Source organism: Aegilops tauschii, chromosome 7 (assembly GCF_002575655.3).
Source record: "Aegilops tauschii subsp. strangulata cultivar AL8/78 chromosome 7, Aet v6.0, whole genome shotgun sequence".
In the NCBI taxonomy this organism is placed as follows: domain Eukaryota; kingdom Viridiplantae; phylum Streptophyta; class Magnoliopsida; order Poales; family Poaceae; genus Aegilops; species Aegilops tauschii.
In genome coordinates this window covers 539,877,739-539,894,152 of record NC_053041.3, presented here as the reverse complement: position 1 = coordinate 539,894,152, position 16,414 = coordinate 539,877,739, and positions in this window count along the sequence as shown.

Genomic DNA, 16,414 nt, shown 5'->3' with positions numbered 1-16,414 from the left:
TTTCTGAACCCATGGTTCTCTTTCTTTGCCGTGCTTCCTAGCAACAAAGTCTCTCTTATCATAACGTTGATTCTTTGATTGTGGGTTATCAAGATCAACAGCAGGTTCAATTTCTACATCATTATCATTACTAGGTTGAGCATCATCATGAACATCATCATTAACATTTTCATTAGGTTCATGTTCATCACCAGATTGTGTTTTAGCATCAGAAATAGAAATATCATTTGGATTCTCAGGTGGTTCAGCAATAGGTTCACTAGAAGCATGCAAAGTCCTATCATTTTTCTTTTTCTTCTTTTTAGAAGGACTAGGTGCATCAATATTATTTCTCTGAGAATCTTGTTCAATTCTCCTAGGGTGGCCTTCAGGATACAAAGGTTCCTGAGTCATTCTACCAGTTCTAGTAACCACTCTAACAGCATAGTCATTCTTCTTACTATTCATTTCATTGAGCAAATCATTTTGAGCCTTAAGTACTTGTTCTACTTGAGTGGTAACCATAGAAGCATGTTTAGTACTGAGTTTAAGTTCACCTTTAACATTAGCCATGTAATCACCCAAGTGTTCAATCATATAAGCATTTTGTTTTAATTGTCTACCAAAATAAGCATTGAAATCTTCTTGCTTAACCATAAAGTTATCAAACTCATCCAAGCATTGGCTAGCAATTTTAGTAGGAGGGATTTCAGCTTTATCATATCTATAGAGAGAATTTACCTTTACTACCTGTGTCGGGTTATCAAGACCATGAGTTTCTTCAATGGGTGAAGGATTAAGATCATATGTTTCTTCAACAGGCGGTAAATTAAGACCATGTATTTCTTCAATAGGAGGTAAATTCTTAACATCTTCAGCTTTAATACCCTTTTCTTTCATAGACTTCTTTGCCTCTTGCATATCTTCCGGACTGAGAAATAGAACACCTCTCTTCTTCGGAGTTGGTTCAGGAATAGGCTCAGGAATTGGCTCAGGAGCTGGCTCCGGAAGTGTCCAATTATTTTCATTTTTCAACATATTATTCAATAGAATTTCAGCTTCATCCGGTGTTCTTTCCCTGAAAATAGACCAGCACAACTATCCAGGTAATCTCTGGAAGCATCGGTTAGTCCATTATAAAAGATATCAAGTATTTCATTTTTCTTAAGAGGATGATCAGGCAAAGCATTAATTAACTTGAGAAGCCTCCCCCAAGCTTGTGGGAGACTCTCTTCTTCAATTTGCACAAAGTTGTATATTTCCCTCAAAGCAGCTTGTTTCTTATGAGCAGGGAAATATTTAGCAGAGAAGTAATAAATCATATCCTAGGGACTACGCACACAACCAGGATCAAGAGAATTAAACCATATCTTAGCATCACCCTTTAATGAGAACGGAAATATTTTAAGGATGTAGAAGAAGCGAGATCTCTCATCATTAGTGAACAGGGTGGCTATGTCATTTAATTTAGTAAGATGTGTCACAACAGTTTCACATTCATAGCCATGAAAAGGATCAGATTCAACCAAAGTAATTATATCAGGATCAACAGAGAATTCATAATCCTTATCGGTAACACAGATAGGTGAAGTAGCAAAAGCAGGGTCAGGTTTCATTCTAGCATTAAGAGATTGCTGATTCCATTTAGCTAATAACCTCTTGAGTTCATATCTATCTTTGCAAGCTAAAATAGCTAAAGTAGCTTCTTTGTCAAAAACATAACCCTCGGGAATAACAGGCAAGTCTTCATCATCTCTTTCATCAATATAATCAGTTTCAATAATTTCTTTCTCTCTAGCCCTAGCAATTTGTTCATTAAGAAATTCACTAAGTGGCACAGTAGTATCAAGCATAGAAGTAGTCTCATCGTAAGTATCATGCATGGCAGAAGTGGCATCATCAATAACATGCGACATATCAGAACGAATAGCAGAAGCAGGTTTAGGTGTCGCAAGCTTACTGAAAACAGAAGGTGAATCAAGTGCAGAGCTAGATGGTAGTTCCTTACCTCCCCTCGTAGTTGAGGGATAAATTGTTGTCTTAGCGTCTTTCAAGTTCTTCATAGTGACCAGCAGATATAAATCCCAAGTGACTCAAAGAATAGAGCTATGCTCCCCGGCAATGGCGCCAGAAAATAGTCTTGATAACCCACAAGTATAGGGGATCGCAACAGTTTTCGAGGGTAGAGTATTCAACCCAAATTTATTGATTCGACACAATGGGAGCCAAAGAATATTCTCAAGTATTAGCAGTTGAGTTGTCAATTGAACCACACCTAGATAACTTAATATCTGCAGCAAAGTATTTAGTAGCAAAGTAATATGATAGTAGTGGTAACGGTAACAAAGATAACAGTAGCAAAAGTAATATTTTTTGGTGTTTTGTAGTGATTGTAACAGTAGCAACGGAAAAGTAAATAAGCGAAGAACAATATGTGAAAAGCTCGTAGGCATTGGATCGGTGATGGAAAATTATGCCGGATGCGGTTCATCATGTAACAATCATAACATAGGGTGACACAGAACTAGCTCCAATTCATCAATATAATGTAGGCATGTATTCCGAATATAGTCATACGTGCTTATGGAAAAGGACTTGCATGACATCTTTTGTCCTACCCTCCCGTGGCAGCGGGGTCCTAATGGAAACTAACGGATATTAAGGCCTCCTTTAATTAGAGTACCGGAACAAAGCATTAGCACATAGTGAATACATGAACTCCTCAAACTACGGTCATCACCGGGAGTGGTCCCGATTATTGTCACTTCGGGGTTGCCGGATCATAACACATAGTAGGTGACTATAGACTTGCAAGATAGGATCAAGAACTCACATATATTCATGAAAACATAATAGGTTCAGATCTGAAATCATGGCACTCGGGCCCTAGTGACAAGCATTAAGCATAGCAAAGTCATAGCAACATCAATCTCAGAACATAGTGGATACTAGGGATCAAACCCTAACAAAACTAACTCGATTACATGATAGATCTCATCCAACCCATCACCGTCCAGCAAGCCTACGATGGAATTACTCACGCACAGTGGTGAGCATCATGAAATTGGTGATGGAGGATGGTTGATGATGATGACGGTGACGAATCCTCCTCTCTAGAGCCCCGAACGTACTCCACATCAGCCCTCCCGAGAGGTTTTAGCGCTTGGCGGCGGCTCCGTATCGTAAAACGCGATGAATCCTTCTCTCTGATTTTTTTCTCCCCGAAAGCAAATATATAGAGTTGGAGTTCAGGTCGGAGGAGCTCCAGGGGGCCCACGAGGTAGGGGGGCGCGCCCTAGTGGGGCAGGCGCGCCCTCCACCCTCGTGGACAGGGTGTGGGCCCCTTGGTCTTCATCTTTTGCAAGGATTTTTTATTATTTCCAAATAGACGTTCCGTGGAGTTTCAGGTCATTTCGAGAACTTTTGTTTCTGCACATAAATAACACCATGGAAAGTCTGCTAAAAACAGCATCAGTCCGGGTTAGTTCCATTCAAATCATGCAAGTTAGAGTCCAAAACAAGGGCAAAAGTGTTTGGAAAAGTAGATACGACAGAGACGTATCAGGCGATGTGTTAACTTCATTGAGAAATCTGTCCTTGGCGGGGGACTCACAGCTGAATTATGTCCGGCTCGACCTGGAGGCTGATGATGAAGGAGAATTTCGCTTCCCACCCACCACCCACTCTGTAGCCACTGTCGAGGATTTAACCGACATGCTTGATTACGGCTCCGAAGACATCGTCGGTATGGACGACGATGCCGACGAGGAGCAGGGCCAAAACCCGCCATTCATTGGACGACGGACGGCCACTTCTTCCTATGATGTATACATGGTGGATACGCCTAAAGAAACTAACAAAGATGACAAAGAGGATCCAGTTGAAGAAAAACCTCCTGAGACAAAGCCCAGTTGTCGGCATCAGCGGCACCGCTCTAAGTCACATCGTACAAAAGACAACAATACCAGCACCGGAGAAAACAATACTCCGGACGATGCCGAAGACAATGAAGACCCTGTTGGCGCAACCTCCGAACAGGATGAACAGGCCATACACGAAGACTCGGAGGACAGTAACTATCTTCCACTCTCCGAGGAGGAGGGAAGCCTCAGCAAAGAGGATTTTATCATGCCCGAGGAACCTCTCGAGCAGAAACGCTTCAAACACCGGCTAATAGCAACTGCAAGAAGCCTGAGAAAGAAGCAGCTGCAGCTTCAAGCGGACCAAGATCTGCTCAATGATAGATGGACCGAAGTCCTGGCCGCTGAAGAATACAGCCTTGGTGGCCCAGCTAAAAGCTACCCGAAGCATAGATTGCTACCTCAGTTCGATGACGAGGTGCTGGAGCCCGTACCATCATCGCACAATGTGGCACGCCGACCACAACTTGGTCCGGATAAAGTGGCAACTCAAGCCGAACACCAGACCGCCCCACCTCGCAGTAAAGGCAAGAATAAAGCAGCTCGGGTTGTACATACAACCCTCGACAGGACTCGGACAGTAGAGCAGGACACGCAAGATCGGTCTACGGATCACGAGGATGTACCACGACACACGACAATGGCTACCTACTCGGACGTAACAAACTTAGCCACACCCGGGCAGAAAACCGCAAATGGACTCCATCGGAGCTACACCGCAGTGTGGCCCAGCATAAAGGCGCCGCACACCCTCTTTGCTTCACAGACGAAGTAATGGAGCATGAATTCCCAGACGGGTTCAAACCCATGAATATCGAATCATATGACGGAACAACGGATCCCGCGGTATGGATCGAGGAGTTCCTCCTCCATATCCACATGGCCCGCGGAGATGACCTTCATGCCATCAAATACCTACCACTAAAACTCAAAGGACTAGCTCGGTACTGGTTAAACAGTCCGCCCGAGAATTCTATTGGCAGCTGGGAAGATTTGGAAGATGCCTTTTGCGACAACTTCCAAGGAACGTATGTCCGGCCACCGGACGCCGATGACTTAAGTCACATTTTCCAGCAGCCCGGAGAGTCAGCCAGGAAGCTCTGGACTAGGTTCTTAGTAAAAAAGAACCAAATCGCCGACTATCCGGACGCGGAAGCCCTCGCGGCCTTCAAACATAGCGTCCGGGATGAATGTCTTGCATGCCACCTCGGTCAAGAAGGACCCAAATCCATGACGGCCCTTACCACTCTAATGACTCGCTTTTGCGCGGGAGAAGACAGCTGGCTCGCTCGTAGAAGCAACAGCGCCAGCGACCCGGGCACTTCGGAAGTCCGAGACGGCAATGGCAAACCACGGCGAAGCAAACACAACGGTCGCGACGATAATGAAAGACCACGCGACACAGCGGTCAATGCCGGATTCAGCAATCCCAAACCCGGTCAACGGAAAAAGCCACTCAAGGCGAACCGAGATGGGCCATCCAACCTAGACAGGATATTGGACCGACCCTGCCAGATTCACGGCCACCCTAATAAACCAGCTAATCATACCAACAGAAATTGTTGGGTCTTCAAGCAGGCCGGCAAGCTCAACGCCGAACACAAGGGGAGGAGGCCACTAGGCGATAGGGACGACGGTGAGGTTCACCAACCAAAGACCGGGGGTCAGAAGCAATTTCCCCCCGAGGATCGATCAACCCTGGAGCGAAAGTAGCAGTTCGGCTTCCGCCGCCCACCTCATATACACACACTCAAGATACCATGGGCATCGGCGGAAGCACAATACGGACAAGTGTGCAAGCATTCCAGTAACATGTTTTTTCATCTACTTTCTTTTTACTTCTTTCTTCATTACCTCTTAAAAATAGGTGACGCAAAGGACAAGCATCTAAACCGACTCCATCGGAGTTCGGATCCGTACACTCACCTAAGGGGCTACCTCCGTCAAGGATTCCCCTCGCCGAGGACAGGCGACGCAGACGTGCGACAGGAGGTCCAAAATAACTTTTTGTAGGTCGCACTCTTTATTTCGATCCTGTAATATGCCTTTTTCCTCCGCCTTCGACCCCGGGCATGTCAAATAGCCGGGGTTGTGGTCTTTATATATATAAAGTAATCATTGGCATATCCCTGAGGTCCAAGTAAACATTATCCGAATTAATCATTCGTGTCTTTTCACCAATGTGTATGGCTCCTATGGTTGTTTCACAGATATACCTCGGCATAACCTGCCAGGGGCTCGGTATGGGAACAAATGAGTTGCCAACAAAGTCCGGACAGCTTTACAGCATACTTCGGCGTCGCGAGTTTGGCCTTATATGCATCGGCTCCGAATCATGTCTTGGGTCAATGGTTGGGTTACCCGGCTCCTGTGCTTGCTACCTTACGTTCTGCTCTATCGACTAGGGTAGTAAAGGGAGAACTACTGCGATTGTGCTTCCGATTCATCTGGTCAAGCACCTCAGTAGAGAAAGCCGAAAACCGGCTGTCATGATGCTGCGAGAGCTGGTCAACCACTCGATGACTTATTGGAATCTGTCGTGATTCCCTCTGTGTCACACGAAGGACCTTTTTTTCAGGTCATATATGCAACGCACCATATTATAATAAGCCATACGCATGCCAGGGGCTATATCGTAGTCCCCCCTATAAAACTCCTATGGCTAAGTGAAAGTGTTAACGCCCTATAGTCCGATTGCCTGGTTCGCCGCATTATCACCTCCTTCATGGACCAAGACGTTGGATCAAGAGTGATTAAATGCTTTTCCGAACACCCCCGTACTTCCTACGAGGGGGCTGAAGCCGACGACTGGAAAACTATGAGATTATGTTAAAACGGCCGCATAGGAGGGACATAAGCTTTCGAGCAAAACATAAAAATAGATTAACTATAAAATTATCTTTTACAATTCCCATACACCTCACTCGAATATCATGTCTTTTGAGCATTGACCCTCTATCAAGCGGGCAGCCTCCAGGACGTCTTCAAAATAACGCTCCGGCACGTGACGGTCCTTGCCCTTGGGTGGACTCCTCGCCGCAACATCGATGGCCTTCATCTTCCCCCAGAATGTCTTGACACGGGCAGAGGCCATCCGTGCACCCTCAATGCACGTCGACCGCTTCACAGTGTCGATACGTGGCACCGCATCAACGAGCCGCTGAACCAAGCCGAAGTAGCTATTCGGAACAGGCTCAGTCGGCCACAGCCTAATTATGACGTTCCTCATGGCAGCGCCGGATATCCTATGAAGCTCGGCCCATTGAGACATCTGTTCATTGCATACCCCTCTCGCGCTTGATAAAACTGCACCACATCGGAAGAACTCTTCGGCAAGTCTAAAAACTCGTCCGGAGAACTCCACACTTGGTTAAGCTGAGCATAGTTCGGATCACCGAACTTTGCCTGTAGCAAAAAGGGCTTACCGGCCGCAATCTCCCCAGCTTGCCGGAACTCCTCACGGGCTGCTCTGGATTCAGACCGCGCTTCTCGCGCCTCTCGTAAGGCCTTGTCAAGTTCAGCCATTTTGGCTTCATTTTCCTTCTCAAGAAGTTCACAGCGGCTAGCAGCTTTTTTTAATTAGAGCGCCATCGTGGATATCTTCTCCTTGTCTTGGCGCCGAGCAGCTTGTTCAGCTTTTAACTCAGCCGATGCCTTCTCGGCAGCCGCATACTAAACCGGGCCTGCTCCTTGGCCCGGGCCAGCTCCACCCGAAGAAATTCAACGGCGGCAGCACCATCTGCAGTCATGCATATTCCAGTATATAACCTTCAGTGTCATGCTCAGATCACAAAAATGTATGTGAACAGACTGCCCCGAATACATACCTTGCGACTCGTCCAGGCGCATATTGATTAACCCAATGTCATCCCCTGCCACATCAAGCTTCCGCTGCAGCTCGGCAATATTCGTAGTCTGGGAAGTAGCCAGGGGGAAGCAGCCTGTGTTTCAGTTAATCAGATTAGTCCTTGAGTATTTCTTCTTGATCCTCCGTTCGCCTCCCATGTGGAGCCAACCCGAGTCTCTGGGGCTACTACCTATACACAGGTGTGTCTTTGCAAATAAAATATAGTTGAAAACATTATATTACAAACCTCGAAGCCTCTTAACAGGCTCATGAAGGCTTCATTCAATCTACTCTTTGCGGACAGAATCTTCTCAACCACCGTACCCATCAAGGTACGCTGTTCCTCTGGGACAGATGCTTTTCGCAGCATATCCCGCAATATATCCAGTGTCGCCGGGTCTCTGGAAGCCGCTCTGGGAGCACGACCATCCTTTGAAGGAACCCGTTCACCCGTCTACAAAATCATCGCTGGTTGAAAACCGGACAGTCCGAGGCCTTCATTATTGGCCCCCGTATCCCGAACGATTGGAGGTCCACCTTCGGGTACTTCCTCCTTCATCCCCTGCATCGCTTGTTGATCAAGAATAACCCTCCGAGATAACACTTCGGAGTCATCCGCCTTATTGGGCAAGGAGGTCGGGGGAGGTGTCTCGCTTTCCATCATCTCTGGGAGGAGATCTCCCGAAGAAGAGGAGTTCCCAGAAGAACTCTGTGTCGAACTGTAAAAATACACAGGCATGTTACGGTAACAGGAAAGAAGCGGGACGTTATCAAAGTACCCCGGATTCACTTACGGATTGGTTGAGGGCTTGTCCTCATGACGGAGTTGTTCACTGGCATCGCCTTCCAATCCCGAGCCGCTCGGCAGTGGTGTCTTGCCTCTCTTAGGAGACCGCCCCTCCCAACCTTGGGAGGCGGTCCTTTTCCTCCTGATGGGGGAAGGGATACTGGCTTCTCTTTCACCTTCGTCTTCGGGCAAGGAAATATCGATTTCTCCAGACTCAGTATCTGATTTACCTCCGGAGCGAAGGTCATCCCGGGTCTTCTCACTCTCCACCTTGCCCTCCCCTGCCGGTATCTGGTACGATGCCGGTGCCAGCATCCGTGTTAACACGGAGTCTGCTGAGTCTTCGGGAAGAGGGGCCGGACACCTAATCCGTTCCGCTTTCTTTATCCAGCACTGGAAAGAGATGGTTTGCTCAGATCTTATCACAGGATATCTGATTATGAGGTGTTCGGTGGATGAGTACTTACCAGGGTGTCCGGATGGTTACAGTCTAGGCCAGTATCTTCGGTGGTGTCCGGCCATTGTTTTCGTCTCCCGAAGAATAATTCCCACATTCCTTCGTGTGTAGAGCCGAAGAAGTTCTGAAGAGTCTGTGGCCCTTCTGGGTTAAACTCCCATAGGTGGAGAGGCCGTCGCTGGCACGGCAGGGTCCGGCGGACTAACATTACCTAAATAACGTTGGCGATATTGATATCCTTTTCAATGAGGCCTCGGATGCGACTTTGCAGAGTCCGCACCTCGTCAACTGATCCCCAGTCTAACCCCTTATTAATCCACGATGCAAGCTGAATTAGGGGGCTGGATCGAAACACAGGCGCAGCTGCCCACTTGGAACCACGGGGCTCGGTGATATAGAACCACTCCTGCTGCCATAAGTCGGCAGATTCCTTGAAGGATCCTTTTAGCCAAATCACGCTGGTAAGCTTGCTCACTGAGGCACCAACTCACTCCGCCTGCTCCCCCTCTATCACTTGCTGTTTCACATTGAAGGTCTTGAGCCACAAGCCGAAGTGTGGAGGAGTTCGGAGGAAGGCTTCGCATGTGACGATAAACGCCGAGATAAGGAGAACAGAGTTCGGAGCGAGATCGTGAAAATCAAGCCCGTAATAGAACATGAGCCCCGGACGAAGGGATTGAGGGCGAACCCTAACCCTCGGAGGAAGTGGGAAACGAACACGACCCTCTCGCCGGATCTAGGGGTAGGGATAACCTGCCCTTCTGCAGGAAGCCGATGGAGGATTTCTGCGGTCAGATATCTTGCCACCCGAAGCTTCGCGATATCGTCCTCTGTGACGGAAGAAGCCACCCACCGGCCTTGACGGCTGGGTCCGGACATGACTGAAGCTCGCGGAGATTGAAACCTGGGTGTTGGAACTCGAGGTAGTAAAGGTTGAGGAAGAAGTAAGCGTGGAGAAGAAAGACGGGTCTGTACCCCTTTATAAAGGCCGTGAATATCGAGCGCCTCCTCCCGGGCCTTAAACCTTGCCTATTCCCAAGGAGTTGTACCCTAAGGACGGTTGGGTTACCCACGTCTGTGTCGATAAAAGAATCCCTTAATAAGGGAACACGATCTCTGCTTGGATAATACGTGTCAATAACAACCACGTTTCGGAATGCGGGGCCGCAGGCGAAACAACGGTCCGAAATTATGACCGGGCAGGCGTGATGCCACGTTGTAAAAAGTTGTCAATGGATTGGACCCGTGGAATATTATGTTCTCTCTGCAGTTGCGTGTGGTGAGTGTCACAGGTCCGGATACAATCCTCACGTACGGAGACTATCTTGGAGTTTGGAAAGAAGGGAACCCGCCTTGCAATGCCGAAGACAAATCTGCACGCCGGACTCCTCGTCATTGAAGCCAGGTTCAGGGGCTACTGAGGGAGTCCTGGACTAAGGGGTCCTCGAGCATCCGGCCTGTTAGCCATGGGCCGGACTGATGGGCTGTGAAGACATGAAGATCGAAGACTGCACCCGTGTCCGGATGGGACTCTCCTTGGCGTGGAAGGCAAGCTTGGCGACCGAATATGAAGATTCTTTTCCTTTGTAACCGACCTTGTGTAACCCTAGATCTCCCGGGTGTCTATATAAATCGGAGGACCTAGTCCGGAAAGGGGGATATTCATTACCATAGTCATACAGGCTAGACTTCTAGGGTTTAGCCATAACGATCTCGTGGTAGATCAACTCTTGTAATACTCATATTCATCAAGATCAATCAAGCAGGAAGTAGGGTATTACCTCCATAGAGAGGGCCCGAACCTGGGTAAACACCGTGTTCCCTGTCTCATGTTACCATCGACCTTAGACGCACAGTTTGGACCCCCCCTACCCGAGATCCGCCGGTTTTGACACCGACACCAGCCGCCCAAAGAGGCGATGGGGAACGCGCCGATGGAGAGCTTGACGAGGAAGGCCATCGGCAGGGCGCGTGGCCGAGGGAGGGGTAACGCGGTTAGTCGGAGTCAGGGTCAGTGTCCCGCCGCTCGACGCCCTCGTCGTCGCTGTCGCTGTCCTCTTGTCACTCCCGCTCGAGGAGGAATCTTCATCGTCGGAGGAGCTCTCCACGCAGCACTTCAGGCGAGTTCCAAGATCTCCAAAGACCTTGACGGAGAGCAGGCCGTTCTCCATCAACTTGAAGTAGAGAACGAGCCCCACCGTCAGGCTGTGGACGCGAGCGAACGTTTTCCATCCGTGACGGAGGTACATGACGTGAGGAGTGGGGAAGTCGACGTCGACCCGCATGCCGCCGTTCCTGCAGCCCCTCATGTGCAACCTGAGGGTCTGGGGTGGATCGAGCTCCATCTCTTGAGCAAATGGGGTAGGGAGACAGAGGCGGCAATGCGGTGGCCGGCACAGCCTGATGAAGAACTCGCGGGGCTGGTCCCCGACGTGGCCCTCCATCGGGGGAGGCATCGCTGGCGGGGGCGACGCCGGAGCGCCGCCCCGTCCCCCTCTTCCCCGAGCGCCATGGCGACCTCGGCCTCGCCCCCTCCCCCTTCTTCTCGTGGCCGGCTCCGCCGCCACGAGTTCTTGGGAAGGAGGGACGCGCTGTGGGGCAGCGACCCTCGCCGCCACCGTTGAAGGGTCGGCGCCTCCTCTCGCCATGGCAGACGGAAGAAAGAAGCCGAAGTGAATGGGGATGGATGGTGAACGGATGTGGGATGCCGTCTCCCTCCCCCTTCTTATAAACGGGCGGGGTCGAGAATCGGCCGCCCCGCTCGGCCAATCCGGCCATCGGGGGCGCAGGGATTCAAGACCGACCCGCTGCCCCAATCAGCGACGGCCCGATTTCCCAACTCCACCGCCTGCCACCTACATGGGGGACACGTGGCAAGCAAGCAGAATTGAGAGGACGGGTGAGGCGATCGTTCCCCACCCCGTGATCATGGAGCACGGACGCCTTGAAGGCCACGACCCGAGTCCGCCCGAGTAAATGAGCCGCGCCTCTGCGCCTCCCTCTTTTTTTGGGGAATGCGCGAGCTGCCTCTTTACCACGATGTGATGCAAGCGTGCGGGAATCACCCCACGCATGACCCCCGCGTCACGCACGACCCTCCATGTTGTGCGTTCAACGTAGGTCATGGGGAAGCGCAGCGGCTGAAAAAGTTACTGCGGTAAAATCCGCCCCACCTGCCCGCGCATAGTTCTAGGCCTAGCCCAACAACGCGTCGCGCTTATGTATGGCCCAGGCCTAGGGGCTCCTGTCGGTGTACAAAAGTAGGGGCTCTCCTTTTAACCCCTTTACTTGTGCACGGGTAGTCGGAGCCGCGCCGGCGGCCACACTTAGCAGGGCAGAGGAGGGAAGCCGGAGAGAAGCTGGAGCACAAGACGGTCAGGGCAACGCCAAGACCAGAAACACCAAAGAGCAAGAGGGCGAGGTGGACTCCCCCGGCAAGGCCCTTGCCGGGGCGGCCTCCGCGGCCCCGGCAAGAGCCTTGCCGGGGCAACTTGCCCAGTACCAGCAGAGCGAGCCACCCTCGAGCCCAAGAGTTCCGAACGCCGCCAACGACTATGTTGGAACCAAGGCTCGGGAGGCACCTCTGTGGTGGCATGCAGATCTTTGTCAAGATCATAAATACACGGGATCAGATGAGGACCAGAAGACGGCGACCCTCGGCGGGATCCTAGCCGAGGAAATCCACAAGACCCCCGACAAGCGCCTTGCCGGGGACGACTGCAACGCCACGGCAAGACCCTTGCCGGGCCCCCCGGCAATACCCTTGCCAAGGGCATCAGCGGGGCCACAGCCAGGCCCGCGTCAACCAAGACTCCGCCGCCGTTCGCATGCAGCTGCCAATCCAAACAGCTGGGCAGGCACCTGCGTGGCAACATGCGGCTTCCAGACTAACTTAGCAAGCACCTGCGTGGTGGCATGCAGATCTTAGTGAAGGCCCTGCCACCGCGCCACCTCAGCAGCCTGCCTGCCTACATGGCGCTGCACACATCGCTGGCCTGGGCGCGTGTCGAAGCAAGGCGGAGCGGCGACAGACGGGATGGGCCTCGTTCCCGTCCCCGATAAAGCTAATGGACACCTAAGTAGCGCGTTTAATGCGCTTTGTCCCGTAGAGCCGGGCGTTAAGCTCGCGCACTGTACACCTTTCCACCTCCTGTGTGCCGCTGTGGCGACCCCCTTTCGACTATAAAAGGAGGCCTGAGGCATATTGGAGAAGGATTCGACTCTTTGGAACTACGCAGCCACCGTAGCTAGTTCGAGAGCTCAAGAACACTCTGAAATACACACCAAAGCAGGACTAGGGTATTACGCATCGTCGCGGCCCAAACCTGGGTAAACGATCTTTGTGCTAGCTCCTAAACCTGCTCTTCTCCCAACCCCGCGCCCGCCAACCGTAGAAGGGATTCCAGTGATCCCATAGGTGTCGTTTCCCCGACAGTTGGTCTAATGCTCACGGTTCGAATAAATAATCCGTTTGGGATACTGGTTCCCAATTATTAATAATCTCCCGTCTGTAACTAGATAAAGATTACATCAAAACTGGTCTCAAATTTGACAAAAAAGTACAATGCCACTTTGTATTGGTGTCCATATGACAACACGATAAGTTTCATGAACTTCAAATAAGTTTTGGATATACTAGAATTTAAAAATCAAGATTGTCAATGTTCGAAATTTGTTGCACGGGGAGTAAACATGCACCCAGTGAGACACATGTGTTTTTGCAATCCATTTAGGTGCACTGTCACGTGTGCATGTAGCTCAAATTTGATTTTTGCACATTATACCCATAGAAAGTCAATCAATGTACTAAAATGTCTTAATGATCTCTGTGAATTTTTTTAGATTAAAACGTCCCTCCTTTGGTAACACGTATGTTCACTGCGGGATAATTAATTTAACATGCATCATAGTTGCGGTGTATTCGCGGTGTGTGTGGGGGTCTGTGCGTCTGAGGGTGGCGGGTGGCTCGCAGTACACTACGAGTTGTGAGCCACCGTGTGGGTTGGCCGTTTTGTTAGGCAGGCTGGTGCCACATCAGAGTCGTGAAATCATTATTTAAAACATTACACAACCCTTTCATACATAAATGTTTTGGCCACATGCAGTCGATGGTTGTCCTACACGACACTCAATACTCGCGTGTGACGCTTTCTGTGGGCCCGCGAGGTCGTCGTCCATCACTTTGACGAACAGCCGGCAGTGAGGTTAATTTGACCGGCAAGGTATAATCTTTTTTGTTTGTGTTATGGTGGTATATAGTACGCATCAAAGATGTGGGAGGGGACTAGCATGTATACTATACGTATGCGTCCGTGAACAAGTACAACTCACTCAGTGTCAGAACTTTTTGGTTACCGAGGCACGTGCCACATCAAAATTGTGAAATTGGTTATTCAAACATCACACAACACCTTTTTGGGCCACATGCATATATATCCTAGCTAGGACACTCACGTATGACGCTTCCATCTGTGGGCCCACGAGGCCATCGTCGATGCATGCATGCATCACTTTGACCTACATCGGGAGAGGTTAATTAATTTCACCATCGATGAGGATTCTTTTGGGTTCTACATATATTATGGCAGGAGCATATAGTATGCGGTGAAGAGGGGGGAAGGGGACCATCATATGTAGTACGCTTCATATGAACCTCGCTCTCTGTGGGTGCATGGTTTATGGTTTTTGAGGCATGTGGCACATCAAAGTTGTGCATTTTGGGTATTCAACATATATATGTTTGCCCTACATGCAAAGCGGTGGTGGTTGTCCTCTCGCACCCACTTAAGCGGTTATCAGTGATATCGATGCTTTCCATCTGTGGGCCCGCTTGGTCCATCACTTCTTTTTGCCTGACAACAAGAGAGGTTAATTTGACTTAGGAGGGGATTATTATTTTTGCTCTGGGCTGACATGCATGATACACTTTGAACACACATATATGCATGTGTACGCATGAATCCCTCCCATCGAGTCGAAGTGGCTAGTACAACGACACCATCATGAACCGATCTCGCTCTGTGTGGGGAGCTAGTGTACGATTTTTGACACACGCGCCAGATCAATGTTGTGTATTCAAACATGCATGCACGCATCACCTCCATACATATGCATGTAGTGGTTGCCTTCGAACGATACACTCCCTCGCGTAGTTATCGGCGATAAGCCTATATATTCGTGGGCCCGCGTGGACATCCATGATCACCTTGACCAACAACAAGATAGGTTACCATGGCGGATTCTTCATTTTGTTAGTGTTATCGTAGTATAGGTCATGGTGAGATTCAGACCTAATTAAGTTTGAGCGCATATACTATGCACGCATGCATGCATATATGAATCCCCGTCGTTGGCTTGAAGTGTGGTGTAACATACATATGCATCATCAACCTAACCCTCACTCAGTGTGGGGATTTCTAGTTCGGAATCATGGTGCCACATCAAAGTTGTTCATTGTTACTCAAAAACACACCTCTCCATACATATGTTTGGGCCACACGCATACAGTGGTTGTCTTCAGGGACTAGCTACTTGCGTAATTATTGGCGAGCTAGCCCATCTCCGGGGTCGCATGGACGGACATCACTTTGACCAACAACAAGAGAGAGGTTGTACGACCAAGGTGTATTATTCTTGGTCTGTTTTACGATCCATCTTGGTGAGATATATGCCTCTCTGGCCCGCCGACTGAAAGTGTGTGGGGGGGGGGGGTTGCTACATCACACTTTGCTAGGTGAACCTCGGTTGGGGGGGCATGCATTCATAGCTTGATGACCCACAAGTATAGGGGATCTATCATAGTCCTTTTGATAAGTAAGAGTGTCGAACCCAACGAGGAGCAGAAGGAAATGATAAGCGGTTTTCAGCAAGGTATTCTCTGCAAGCACTGAAATTATAGGTAATAGATAGTTTTGTGATAAGGTAATTTGTAACGAGCAACAAGTACCAAAAGTAAATAAAGTGCAGCAAGGTGGCCCAATCCTTTTTGTAGCAAAGGACAAGCCTGGACAAACTCTTATATAAAGAAAAGCGCTCCCGAGGACACATGGGAATTATCGTCAAGCTAGTTTTCATCACGTTCATATGATTCGCGTTCGGTACTTTGATAATTTGATATGTGGGTGGACCGGTGCTTGGGTGCTGTCCTTACTTGGACAAGCATCCCACTTATGATTAACTCCTATTGCAAGCATCCACAACTACAAAAGAAGTATTAAGGTAAACCTAACCATAGCATGAAACATATGGATCCAAATCAGCCCCTTACGAAGCAACGCATAAACCATGGTTTAAGCTTCTGTCACTCTAGCAACCCACCATCTACTTATTACTTCCCAATGCCTTCCTCTAGGCCCAAACGATGGTGAAGTGTCATGAAGTCGACGTTCACATAAAACCACTAGAGGAGAGACAACATACATCTC